Raw genomic sequence first — 13,462 nt, 5'->3', positions numbered from 1 at the left:
GATAGCCTATATAACCATTGACGTGATAACCATTGACGTGATAGCCTATATAACCATTGACGTGATAACCATTGACGTGATAGCCTATATAACCATTGACGTGATAAACATTGACGTGATAGCCTATATAACCATTGACGTGATAACCATTGACGTGATAGCCTATATAACCATTGACGTGATAACCATTGACGTGATAGCCTATATAACCATTGACGTGATAACCATTGACGTGATAGCCTATATAACCATTGACGTGATAACCATTGACGTGATAGCCTATATAACCATTGACGTGATAGCCTATATAACCATTGACGTGATAACCATTGGCGCGATAGCCTATATAACCATTGACGTGATAACCATTGACGTGATAGCCTATATAACCATTGACGTGATAACCATTGACGTGATAGCCTATATAACCATTGACGTGATAACCATTGACGTGATAGCCTATATAACCATTGACGTGATAACCATTGGCGCGATAGCCTATATAACCATTGACGTGATAACCATTGACGTGATAGCCTATATAACCATTGACGTGATAGCCTATATAACCATTGACGTGATAACCATTGGCGCGATAGCCTATATAACCATTTACGTGATAACCATTGACGTGATAGCCTATATAACCATTGACGTGATAACCATTGACGCGATAGCCTATATAACCATTGACGTGATAACCATTGGCGCGATAGCCTATATAACCATTGACGTGATAACCATTGGCGCGATAGCCTATATAACCATTGACGTGATAACCATTGACGCGATAGCCTATATAACCATTGACGTGATAACCATTGGCGCGATAGCCTATATAACCATTGACGTGATAACCATTGACGCAATAGCCTATATAACCATTGACGTGATAACCATTGGCGCGATAGCCTATATAACCATTGACGTGATAACCATTGGCGCAATAGCCTATATAACCATTGACGTGATAACCATTGACGCGATAGCCTATATAACCATTGACGTGATAACCATTGGCGTGATAGCCTATATAACCATTGACGTGATAACCATTGACGCGATAGCCTATATAACCATTGACGTGATAACCATTGACGTGATAACCATTGACGCGATAGCCTATATAACCATTGACGTGATAACCATTGGCGCAATAGCCTATATAACCATTGACGTGATAACCATTGGCGCGATAGCCTATATAACCATTGACGTGATAACCATTGGCGCGATAGCCTATATAACCATTGACGTGATAACCATTGGCACGATAGCCTATATAACCATTGACGTGATAACCATTGGCGCGATACCCTAGACTTTTTTATATTATTTTTTTACATTATGAATATATAGATATTTTGTCTTTATTTAATCCCTATTAAAACATTGTAGTTGTATGCCTATATGTACTGTTTTAGATTTTTCTGAACATCCTTTTCAAAATAGAATGAATATTAAGCAATGCATGATGGCTAATGGTATTTTATTCGGTTATAGTTTCATGTATTTATATTTATTACAAAAAACAAATGTGTAAACCATTTTTGTTGACCAGAATGTAACTGAAAATACAATAGCAGCCTTGCCATTGTCCATCAATACCACTTTTTTTTCCCGTATAACATTTTGGGAAATGTATGCAGTCATTGTAGTCTTAAAATATCGTTGGCCAACCAAAATGACCAAAACGCTAACCCGTAATAAGGCTAGGGTGTAATTGTACTATGAGCTGGCTGAGTGTAAATACGTGGCTTTGAGTGTAAGCACCTTTTCACTAGAAACTTTCTCGGGTTAAAATTACCGTCAATGCGAAATAGCTAGAAAGATTTTGGATTTAATGTAATGTAACCCCCATAGCTCCCATATGCGCACAAATACTCCCAACACACCCCCAGCACCACAGATTTATGATTTATCATTGCATTTTGTTTGTCAAAGTAGAGCCCACATGGCACAAATGTCAATATAAACGTGGACTCCGTGATATGACCTGATCACAGGCATCAATGATATTGCCCATTGAGCATGAGGCACAAGGGTGCACTTGTTAGCATCCTTGTGAACCTCTACACATGTTAACTGTGTGAGTGAGCCAGAACCTGGCTTGTGGGAGACTTTTACTAGTGGGCCAGCCATGATAATTGAAATGCACTTTTTAGGAAAATAATAAGAAAAAGACAATCAAGCCTCCAGGGACAAAGGGATGAGAGAGGACAGATTGTTCCTCCAACCAGGAAGGCAACTACATCCACTTCTCTTGGTAAGTTTCATCCTGTCTAGGTGTTTCATTTTATTCGTCTCTGGTGTGACTTTTTCCTTTCAAACATACTGTATCGTAGCATATCAAACGTTTGTTGCCGTTCCATAGGCCGGTCTAGTACCATTTACCCACAGCACATAATATTTTACATGCGGGTCTGATCCCACTTTTCCCTGTCTCTAACTGTTGTCTGTCTCTGATGAAAATACATATTTATTTATTTTTTAATAATACGTTTATTATTGTACAATAATTTAACAAAAGGAGAGTCAGAACTCCAGCAAATCTTTTGAATTAAAAACCTTTCTTTCAGCTCCAAGAGCCAGTACACCAAGAGCCAGTACACCAAGAGCCAGTACACCAAGAGCCAGTACACCAAGAGCCAGTACACCAAGAGCCAGTACACCAAGAGCCAGTACACCAAGGGCCAGTACACCAAGAGCCAGTACACCAAGGGCCAGTACACCAAGAGCCAGTACACCAAGAGCCAGTACACCAAGGGCCAGTACACCAAGGGCCAGTACACCAAGAGCCAGTACACCAAGAGCCAGTACACCAAGAGCCAGTACACCAAGAGCCAGTACACCAAGGGCCAGTACACCAAGGGCCAGTACACCAAGAGCCAGTACACCAAGGGCCAGTACACCAAGGGCCAGTACACCAAGGGCCAGTACACCAAGAGCCAGTACACCAAGGGCCAGTACACCAAGGGCCAGTACACCAAGGGCCAGTACACCAAGAGCCAGTACACCAAGGGCCAGTACACCAAGAGCCAGTACACCAAGGGCCAGTACACCAAGGGCCAGTACACCAAGAGCCAGTACACCAAGAGCCAGTACACCAAGAGCCAGTACACCAAGAGCCAGTACACCAAGAGCCAGTACACCAAGGGCCAGTACACCAAGAGCCAGTACACCAAGGGCCAGTACACCAAGAGCCAGTACACCAAGAGCCAGTACACCAAGGGCCAGTACACCAAGGGCCAGTACACCAAGAGCCAGTACACCAAGAGCCAGTACACCAAGAGCCAGTACACCAAGAGCCAGTACACCAAGAGCCAGTACACCAAGGGCCAGTACACCAAGAGCCAGTACACCAAGGGCCAGTACACCAAGGGCCAGTACACCAAGGGCCAGTACACCAAGAGCCAGTACACCAAGGGCCAGTACACCAAGGGCCAGTACACCAAGGGCCAGTACACCAAGAGCCAGTACACCAAGGGCCAGTACACCAAGAGCCAGTACACCAAGGGCCAGTACACCAAGGGCCAGTACACCAAGGGCCAGTACACCAAGAGCCAGTACACCAAGAGCCAGACTAGTGCAAAATTGTTGGCCAGTCACTGAGGAGGAAGAATATGGTATTGATGAGCGATTGAATAGATTATTCTATACAATTCCTTGTTATTCAGTAGCCTTATAATTAATTTATTGTATTTGTATTTTTATTAAAGCCCTAATCGGTAGTTGAAAAAATTACAGCACACTCCCCTCCCCTGTTTTGGTTAAAAGCTGAGTAATGGGGTTGGGGAAATGTAACCACTTTTTAAATGTTTTGTATTTCACCTTTATTTAACCAGGTAGGCTAGTTGAGAACAAGTTCTCATTTACAACTGCGACCTGGACAGCTATGGATGCAATAACTTACCATCAATGTTATTAAAATAATCGTTTTAACCATGTTTTAAGGTGTTTGTTTTTTTACATTTACTTAGTTTGCAAACATTTGACTAAAACAAGCTTATGATTTGGGTAAAACAAGCTTATATTTTGGGTTCTGATGGTGTACGACAGTTGAATTAAACTCATGAGGCATTAATAAGTTAGAATCTTCAAGAATCAATGGGTACATATCATTAATATATGTCCAAAAAATGGCTTCATCAACTTCTGAATGCCCCATTAGTCAAATCCTTTTTTGACAAGGACCAGTGGATTGGAATCCACTCCAGTTTTCGGCATTGATGAAGAAATAGGTATGTTCAAATTGTTTCACTGCCAAAATTGGGGTCATCATGATGTTACTGAATTATACTGCACTTCATCTTTATTTTGACAGTGATGCAACATTTTTAAATGTGTCTCTATTCTCCAGAATTTCGGTTTTGAGATCAAATGTTTGATATGAGGTTACAGTACAGAATGTCACCTTTTATTTCAGTGTGTTTTCAGACTTATCTGATTTACCATTTAGAAATAACAGCACTTTATATGTCTAGTCCCCCCATTTGAAGATGTCAGGTATTTGGATACATATTCCTTGCACACAATGACTACATCAATATCTTCTATTCTTACTAGCAGTTCTTGACACAAACCGGTGTACCTGGCACCTACTACCATACCCCGTTCAAAGGCACTTAAATATTTTGTCTAGCCCAGTCACCCTCTGAATGGTACACATACACAATCCATGTCTCAATTGTCTCAAGGCTTAAACATCCTCCTTGAATCTGTCTTCTCCCTTTTATCTACACTGAAGTGGTTTTAACAGGTGAAATCAATAAGGGATCATAGCTTTCACCTGGTCAGTCTGTCAGGGAAAGATAATGTTTTGTACTCAGTGTGTTTTTGCTGTTTTAAGAACATTCAGAATTTATATTTGACAATGGGATCAAGTTCTATTGTTTGATATTCCATATTAGACTTAATACTCAATATTTTGGTCTGCCCTGTAATTGAATTTACTGTATAATCAAAGCTGAGGTTTATGGCTTGTCACATCATAGACTGTGCAGAGATATATTTGCTGTCACCTATTTACAGCCCTATGTGCGTTTTAATAATTTAATTTTATAATATTCTTAATTAAATTTTTCCCCCCATTTTTTTGTGTTTTCAATAAACAATACTTAATTGAAAAATTAAGATCCTCCTAGCTGACTTAGAGGACCCTGAGTGTGCAAATCCTGCTGTGCCTGGTGCATCACGCAGTTGGAATGTGAGGAAGGAACTCTCACAGGATAGGTGGAGGGAGTCCAGGCCTGAGATTGTAGATTCTCTGCTGGCTGCAGAGCATGCTTCTCAGAAGATCTGTCAGCCATGCAATGTGAAAAAGGCTATTCTGCGATGTAGAGCCCAAAACAGCTTTACTGCGAAGACTTCGATGTCTCTACATATGCCATGTTCCCCTTGCACAACAGAGAGTCCATGATCGAGGGATTCTACACACCCCTTCCTCCAACCACAGCCATATTTCTCCACAGTGATGGGAAATATCCACTTCATGAACAGGGTGTGTTTTTTTTAATGTTTTTTTTTTGCGGCTGAATGTATTATATCAAAGTTCAAATGTATTCTTGTTCAATGTTGTATAAAATATTGTCCCTAGATTGTGTTCTTACCATTGGACACATCAGAGGTGATATGTGGTTGCCTGAAAAGCACCGTCCATGTTGGCCCTCAGAAACATAATCCTCGTAGGAATAAATGGCATGTGCAATATCTACAGTAACTGTCAGATGTGTACTGGTAGCGAAGTCAGGTGCAGGAGAGCAGAGATTTGTGAACAGGCGCACACTTTATTTAGGCAAAAGTGCAAAACGCGCAAAACAGTCACAAGAATTATGTTTAACAATAAACATCTTTGTGAAAAATAACACGGAAAAAACAAGCCAGACTGGCACGTCAACAATACACACATAACACAAACAATCTTACACAAAGACCCGATGGGGAACAGAGGAATAAATACATGTAGATTGATTGGGGAATGAAAACCAGGTGTGCAGGGAACAAGACAAAACAAATGGATACATGAAAAATGGAGCGGCGATGGCTAGAAAGACGGTGACGTCGACCACCGAACGAACAAGGAGAGGAGCCGACTTCGGCGGAAGTCGTGACTGTAACCAAACAGTGATGTAGCAATGCAATGTAAAACAACATTAATTCAGACTGTACATTTTAATCCTCAAGGTCTCTATAATGTCATATTGCCTCTACTGACCTGCACAACCTGTCTTAGCACCTGGACACCAAACTTGGCAGATCTGATAAAGAATGTGTTCTGGCCTGCCACTGTCAACTGTGACACCATATACCAGGTAGATCTGTTCAGCTCTTTTGAGGAGCTGAAAGTGTCAGCCCCAGGAATGTCCCGTCTGGCGTTTATGTGGATTTTGGAGCAGCGAACTGACTTCTTTGGCAAGGTAACAATAAATTATACTCAGCCTTACAAATGTATGACTTCAGGTTAACAATATGTTAAAGTTATGTTGCACAAAGCGTTGTAACAAAATGTATTTCCAGTACTACATCTAGGTTAAAACGTCAGTTCTCTTGCTACAGTGTTAGCCTCCTGCACCACTGTCCTGCCATGCCCCTTATCTGTGCCACTCTTGTATCCAATATTTCCTGCTCTTTACAACATAAGTACTCATCCTACTTTTGCATTGGCTTTCACCTGCTTTGCTGTCAACACTATACACTGGTCCTGCTTTAACTCAAATCCAGTCAGCCATAGTGAATTATAGTATGTTTTGTTTATAGTATTGTTGTAAGTTATTTCATATCTTTCCCATATGTATTTTTTCCTTACGAGAACAGAATGATCTGTGCGGACACTTTTCAAAAAATCTGCTTTGAGTGGATGTACTGCCGTTCTGAAATTGATCAGGTCTGTGATATACAGGACATTGACTGCCCAGCCTGGTCTGTGATATACAGGACATTGACTGCCCAGCCTGTTCTGTGATATACAGGACATTGACTGCCCAGCCTGGTCTGTGATATACAGGACATTGACTGCCCAGCCTGGACTGTGATATACAGGACATTGACTGCCCAGCCTGGTCTGTGATATACAGGACATTGACTGCCCAGCCTGGACTGTGATATACAGGACATTGACTGCCCAGCCTGGTCTGTGATATACAGGACATTGACTGCCCAGCCTTGTCTGTGATATACAGGACATTGACTGCCCAGCCTTTTCACCCAGCATGCTTGCAGTGTCAGTGGACGGGAACAAGAAGCTATATCGATTCAAAAAAAGTTTAACTATTCATAATTTATCAAATAACACCATACTCTATACCATTTAAACAATCCAAACAAGGTTTGCCTTTGTCCAGTGTGAAAGTTTTCAAATGCAGTTGAGCTCATTTTTAGCTTAAATGTTTTGAGTTTGTAATGAAATGAATTATCAACATTGTCAAGTGTCCCACAATTACTGAGCTTGATTGGTATTTCATATAGCAATCAACCTCAGTAATTGTGGGACACTTGACAATGTTCATAATTTCAAAAAGATTTCCCAAGCTTTAAACATCCCAAGGAGCACTGTGCAAGCGATAATATTGAAATGGAAGGAGTATCAGACCACTGCAAATCTACCAAGACCTGGCCGTCCCTCTAAACTTTCAGCTCATACAAGGAGAAGACTGATCAGAGATGCAGCCAAGAGGCCCATGATCACTCTGGATGAACTGCAGAGATCTACAGCTGAGGTGGGAGACTCTGTCCATAGGACAACAATCAGTCGTATATTGCACAAATCTGGCCTTTATGGAAGAGTGGCAAGAAGAAAGCCATTTCTTAAAGATATCCATAAAAAGTGTCGTTTAAAGTTTGCCACAAGCCACCTGGGAGACACACCAAACATGTGGAAGATGGTGCTCTGGTCAGATCAAACCAAAATTGAACTTTTTGGCAACAATGCAAAATGTTATGTTTGGCGTAAAAGCAACACAGCTGAACACACCATCCCCACTGTCAAACATGGTGGTGGCAGCATCATGGTTTGGGCCTGCTTTTCTTCAGCAGGGACAGGGAAGATGGTTAAAATTGATGGGAAGATGGATGGAGCCAAATCCAGGACCATTCTGGAAGAAAACCTGATGGAGTCTGCAAAAGACCTGAGACTGGGATGGAGATTTGTCTTCCAACAAGACGATGATCCAAAACATAAAGCAAAATCTACAATGGAATGGTTTCAAAAATAAACATATCCAAGTGTTAGAATGGCCAAGTCAAAGTCCAGACCTGAATCCAATCGAGAATCTGTGGAAAGAACTGAAAACTGCTGTTCACAAATGCTCTCCATCCAACCTCACTGAGCTCGAGCTATTTTGCAAGGAGGAATGGGAAAAAATGTCAGTCTCTCGATGTGCAAAACTGATAGAGACATACCCCAAGCGACTTACAGCTGTAATCGCAGCAAAAGGTGGCGCTACAAAGTATTAACTTAAGGGGGCTGAATAATTTTGCACGCCCAATTTTTCAGTTTTTGATTTGTTAAAAAAGTTTGAAATATCCAATAAATGTCGTTCCACTTCATGATAGTGTCTCACTTGTTGTTGATTCTTCACAAAAAAATACAGTTTTCTATCTTTATGTTTGAAGCCTGAAATGTGGCAAAAGGTCGCAAAGTTCAAGGGGGCCGAATACTTTCGCAAGGCACTGTATATATATATAAATATATACATATATATATATATTTCATGTATCCTTTCAAGGACAGATGACAAAGGATTATTTGATGGCGTATGTCTGACTTTGAACTATGTCCATACAAAGACTAAACATGTACGTTTCCTGTGTATCTTCTAATATGTGAAATAGGACTGACCTCGGGCCATCTGACTCAAAGGCAGACTTGTTGTACACTATTCCAATAAAAACATTTCAGGGTCCAGGGTCATTACACAACTCCATCCGTTCAGAAATGCAACACACTTTACAAGTGCTTCTTTTTGACAGTCAATCTCCAACTTCTGATCTCCATTGTAGCGAACACGGGGTAGCTCAGCGCCCTCAACTAGATTTTAGAAACCTAACCACTGTCACGTGAACACCCCCCTCCCCCAATATTTTTTTTTCAACCTATACTCTTCTACTTCCTTGTCTACAGTTATGGAAAAGAGGTATGTGGATCATCCCAGTGGACAGCAGCTAAAGAGTCGTCAAGGAAAACGAATGACAAACTTGATGAAGAGGTACTCAAAGTTGCTCAAATCTGCCACCACAGAACACTTCCGAGGAGCCTCAACATGATGCGTGGAGAGATCTTTGCGTACCAACTGTTCTTGCAGAAGGAATAGTCTGGCAGCAGGAACATACAATTCATGTGGATGTGATCTGCAAATGTTGGCCCTACCTGACCAAAGTTTCCCTTCATTGTCCAGAGCTCGCCACTCTTCTAGACATGAAGCCAATGCTTTCCGTCATGCATGCAAAGGCACATCGTTTGAAATGCCAGGTCAGTTTTTCTTTATTAAGCTGGTCAAAGAGAATTTCCAGCTTCAGTCCTTTACAAGGCTTCCCATTTAGATGTTTGTTATTCACGTTATAGCAATATTAAGTCTATCTTTTTTTTAAATGTAAACTAAGATTAAGTGGGGAGGACGGAATCAGAAAGGAGCTGGCACAACTCTGGGGGAGGAAGGGAACAGCTTCTTGTCGAGGGCTGCAGTCTGCTCCAAGCAAATGTCCAAAGGAGGTGAACAATTTGTTTAAAGTTGTTCTATTCAGCTATGTTAGTACTTATCTGGAATAAGAAATTCTATTGAAGGAGAGGCCGACCAAAACGCAGCTTGGTGGTTATTCATGGTTCTTTAATATAGACACTATACATGAATAAACTAACAAAACAAGAAATGTGAAAAAACCAAAACAGCCCTGTCTAGTGCAAACACAGAGACAGGAACAATCACCCACAAAAACCCAACACCAAACAGGCTACCTAAATATGGTTCCCAATCAGAGACAATGACTAACACCTGCCTCTGATTGAGAACCATATCAGGCCAAACATAGAAATAGACAAACTAGACATGTAACATACAATGCCCACTCAGATCACACCCTGACCAAACAAAACATAGAAACATACAAAGCAAACTATGGTCAGGGTGTGACACCTGCACAGCGTATTGTCCAGAAGATACTTGAAGGTGTATTGTGTGGATCAATACATTTATTTTAGAAGTATTATATCTATGCATTTAATTAATTTTTAAGTAATTAATTATTCTGTTTTGCTTTTGACATAATTCTCAGAAAAAATCCAGGAGGAGACCCAGACTCTCAAAGTTTAAGAGTGATTTGGGTGTAGGCGATGAGACTCTGTACAACTGGACAGGGGAAGTTCAGCAATGGGCTAATACAGGTAAATTAATAAAATAAAATAAAAAAAATCCTAAATGTAACTCTCCTGGACTGTCAGCTTGCGTACTCCAATGACCCTGAGAGCTAACCCTTAGAGGGTGTATTCCACCGGCAGGTGCAATCAAGCCGTACAGGTGGAAGGGTAGGAGGCAGACAAACCATTCCCTGGTCCTCCAGGTTGGGGCTCACTCACCCCCAACATAACAAATAATTTGTTACAGAAACCTTCACATGTTATTCCGGGAAGTGATTGCAACTACTCACCGTTGGAGATATAGTGTTAATTTATAGATGTATTGTATTTCAGAGGAAACAGCTGAGAACACGGATGGTCCCTAGGTAGTACAGAGAACAATTGAAGTCCTGTTTCTTAGCATCAAACAAAGGAAACAGAACCTCTACCGTCAGACAGGTTTGTTACATTTCATGAATATTGAATTGCACACACTGATGTTCTCTTTCATTTAAAAGCCATTCAATTGATCAAATAATTCCATTCTCCTTTTGTTGTGATGACAGATGTATGCAAGAAACGACACCCTCTGCGCAGAAAGATATTCGAAGAAAAGGCCAAATTAACAGCTGCCATAGAGGAGTACAACACCCTTGTACCAGATTCAGCAATTCAAAATTCAAAAGGCACTCTCACATCTGAGCAATCTTTTTTGCAGGTGCATGGTAACAGTTGGACAAGATGAGGGAAAAAGGAAACAGCACACTGCTCTTGATAGTATCACTGATCTTGAATGACCTTACTGCTTTGTCAGAGCTATTGGCAGTGAGGCCGATGCGTAAGCTTAGTAAAGATCAGTGATTTAATCAAGAGCAGTGTGAAGTTTCCTTTTTCCCTCACCAGATTCAGCAATACCATCTGCAGATGAGATCCTTTCTGCAGACCTTCATGTACGGCCTTGGGAGCTGCATTGACAAAGTAAGTAATATGTTTGGGAGTCACAATAACTATGTTTCTGTTTTGATATCTGTGTTTGTTCAGTTGCGCAAACACAGACAGCATTGCCAACAAAGGTACATATCCACATTCTTCTGAATTTACAGCTGACCTACTCACAAAGAAAATAGCCTTTGACCGGGTGAAGCTCCTGAGACGGCTGAAGGAGGAAGAGGTAATTGTCCTAAAGGAAGTCTAGCAGCACTGGGAAAGCCTAAAGAGGGAATCGGAGAATGTGCAAGACCTTGCTTCACATGTGGCACTTGACTTAAGCAGGCAAAGTAGGGGAACGTTCATTAATATGTACAATTTATGTTGGCACCCTGTAATTGCTATTGCATTTAAGCATTTAACTTCATTGTTAACTCAGCAAAAAAAGAAACGTCCTCTCATTGTCAACTGCGTTTACTTTCAGCAAACTTAACATGTGTAAATATTTGTATGAACATAACAAGATTCAAGATTCAACAACTGAGACATAAACTGAACAAGTTCCACAGACATGTGAGTAACAGAAATGGAATAATGTGTCCATGAACAAAGGAGGGGTCAACATCAAAAGTAACAGTCAGTATCTGGTGTGGCCACCAGCTGCATTAAGTACTGCAGTGCATCTCCTCCTCATGGACTGCACCAGATTTGCCAGTTCTTGCTGTGAGATGTCACCCCACCCTTCCACCAAGGCACCTGCAAGTTCCCGGACCTTTCTGGAGGGAATGGCACTAGTCCTCATCCTCCAATTCAACAGGTCCCAGACGTGCTCAATGGGATTGAGATCCGGGCTTTTCGCTGACCATGGCAGAACACTGACATTCCTGTCTTGCAGGAAATCATGCATAGAATGAGCAGTATGGCTGGTGGCATTGTCATGCTGGAGGTTCATGTCAGGATGAACCTGCAGGAAGGGTACCACATGAGGGAGGAGGATGTCTTCCCTGTAACGCACAGTGTTGAGATTGCCTGCAATGACAACAAGCTCAGTCCGATGATGCTGTGACACAATGCCCCAGACCATGACCTCCATGACCTCCAAATCGATCCCGCCCCAGAGTACAGGCCTCAGTGTAATGCTAATTTCTTCGACAATAAACGCAAATCCGACCATCACCCCTGGTGAGACAAAACAGCAACTCGTCAGTGAAGAGCACTTTATGCCAGTCCTGTCTGGTCCAGCGACGGTGGGTTTGTGCCCATAGTCAACATTGTTGCTGGTGATGTCTGGTGAGGACCTGCCTTACAACATGCCTACAAGCCCTCAGTCCAGCCTCTCTCAGCCTATTGCGGACAGTCTGAGCACTGATGGAGGGATTGTGTGTTCCTGGTGTAACTCGGCAGTTGTTGTTGCCATCTTGTACCTGTCCTGCAGGTGTGATGTTCGGATGTACCGATCCTGTGCAGGTGTTGTTACACGTGGTCTGCCACTGCGAGGACAATCAGCTGTCCATCCTGTCTCCCTGTAGCACTGTCGTAGGCCTCTCACAGTACGGACATTGCAATTTATTGCCCTGGCCACATCTGCAGTCCTCATGCCTCTTTGCAGCATGCCTAAGGCACGTTCACGCAGATGAGCAGGGACCCTGGGCATCTTTTTTTGTGTGTTTTTCAGAGTCAATAGAAAGGCCTCTTTAGTGTCCTAAGTTTTCATAACTGTGACCTTAATTGCCTGTAAACTGTTAGTGTCGTAACGACCGTTCCACCGGTGCATGGTCATTCATTGTTTATGGTACATTGAACAAGCATGGGAAACAGTGTTTAAACCCTTTACAATGAAGATCTGTGAAGTTATTTAGATTTTTACGAATTATCTTTGAAAGACAGGGTCCTGGAAAAGGGACATTTCTATTTTTGCTGAGTTTATTTACACTACACATTATGATTGTTGGTGTTAGGCTGGCAATTGAATGAGTCGGAAGCTGGGAGCAGAGGCCTCTTCTCCATGCTTCAGAGGAGAGTCAGCAGCCTCAGAAGACACCAGGCCTCTGTCCAACTGATATACAGTAAAGCTATGTGCCAAGACACCTCCCTCCTAGAAAATAACTTACTAGATTATCTCCTGGAAGAGGAGAGCATTCACTACAGCTCTGATGACTAGGAATCTATCACAGCCTGAAGGTGTTCGTTTGGGTGGGTGCAGTTTGC

Source organism: Oncorhynchus mykiss, chromosome 29, assembly GCF_057628025.1.
Source record: "Oncorhynchus mykiss isolate SJ-2025 chromosome 29, ASM5762802v1, whole genome shotgun sequence".
NCBI lineage: Eukaryota > Metazoa > Chordata > Actinopteri > Salmoniformes > Salmonidae > Oncorhynchus > Oncorhynchus mykiss.
This window is presented reverse-complemented; position numbering follows the sequence as displayed.